This window comes from Lactuca saligna, chromosome 5 (genome assembly GCF_052625555.1).
Source record: "Lactuca saligna cultivar CGN05327 chromosome 5, ASM5262555v1, whole genome shotgun sequence".
NCBI lineage: Eukaryota > Viridiplantae > Streptophyta > Magnoliopsida > Asterales > Asteraceae > Lactuca > Lactuca saligna.
The window spans coordinates 189,304,363-189,305,788 of record NC_136421.1 but is presented as its reverse complement, the minus strand read 5'-3'; the positions used below and the strand labels follow the sequence as shown (position 1 = coordinate 189,305,788).

At 45.8% G+C, this 1,426-nt stretch overlaps 1 non-coding gene across 1 annotated transcript; it reads left to right on the top strand.

The window, feature by feature from the left end:
- Positions 1 to 1,009: 1,009 nt before the first annotated feature.
- On the top strand, positions 1,010 to 1,116 carry LOC144999035 (small nucleolar RNA R71). The gene has a single exon (XR_013660562.1). It is a non-coding gene; the product is annotated as a small nucleolar RNA R71 (small nucleolar RNA).
- The last annotated feature ends 310 nt before the right edge of the window (positions 1,117 to 1,426 follow it).

Here is a 1,426-nt window from a genome sequence, read left to right as displayed (position 1 = left end):
CAAGAAACTTCTGATATTCCTCTTCCTGCTTCTCCTTCTTGGCTCGGGCTGGGTATGGCATTGGAGGCTGGTATGGTTTCAAGGGTGGCTGTTCTTTTGTTTTTGCAGATGTACTCGCCGAGTCCATCGGTCCTACTCGGCGAGTAGGGCTCTCAGATTGTGAGTGTTGATTTTCGACTTGTACTTCCGTTCCTTCCTTCAGTGAGTCCTTGCTCGCTTCAGTTCGAATGGGGGCCAGGGGAGTAATAATCTTCCCACTTCTTGTGGTAACAATATTTACTTGCACGCCTCGTGGGTTGTTCTCGGTTTTGCTAGGAAGCTCACCCGGTGACCTTTGGTTTAGTTGTTGAGCAAGTTGCCCAAGCTATGTTTCTATGTTGTGGATGGATACTTGTTGGTTCCTGAGCATTGTTCTTGTTTCTTGGATAGCAGCATCGTGGTCACTATGTCTTTTCTCGGAAGCAGCCACAAATTTAGTTAGCATTTCTTCCAAGCTCGGCTTCTTCTCTTGCACCGGCTCCTCCTTTTGGTAAAAGCCTCTCCCTTTTTGTTTGTACTTCTCCTCCTTGGCCTTCTTGTACTCTTCGTAAGGCAGCCACTCCTTCTTTTGTTTGCGCCAGTCCTCATCATACCGGTCACTGCTCGAATAGCATACTTGTGCCTTTTTGTTGCCGTTCTCATCCAAATCGCAATCTCTAGTGAGGTGAGGTCCATTGCAATTTTTGCAACCCACCCGTATGGCATGGATAGTTTGATCCATTTTGTCCATTCTCCTATCCATGGTTTTTAACATGGCCATGACCGCGGATAAATCTTCAGTAGCAGCGTATGCGGCTCCCCTCGTGACATCATTCCTAGGGTTGTGGTATTCTCTAGAGTGTTTAAATCTTCAATTAATTCTTTGATCACTGGGGGTGGCTTCTTTGTAAGTGAGCCTTGTGAGTCTAGCAGCTGCCGGGTCGTGACATTGACTCCATCATAAAAGATCGAAACTTCTTGTTGGCTATTTAGATCATGGTGTGGGCAATTTCGTAGCATACTTTTATACCTCTCCCATGCTTCATATAACGACTCTCCAGCTTGTTGTTCAAAGTTTGCAATGGCCTTCTTGAGTTTAGCTATCTTGGATGGTGGGCAAAAGTGATCAATAAATTCTTCCTTCATTCTGGCCCAAGTAGTGACTGACCCGGGAGGAAGTGATTTGAGCCAATCTTTAGCAGCACCCTTGAAGGTTACCGGAAGCATCCGAAGTAGTTGACTTTCGCGGGCTACATTTGGAATGTTGAAGTAATCAGCAACATCATTTACTTCATCCAAATGTTTGTAGGCATCTTCATGATCTTTCCCATAGAAAGGTATTTCCTTGAGTGAAGCTAGGATATGACCTTTTAGCTCGAAGGCGGCAGTTGCGGGAATTGCGGGTTGC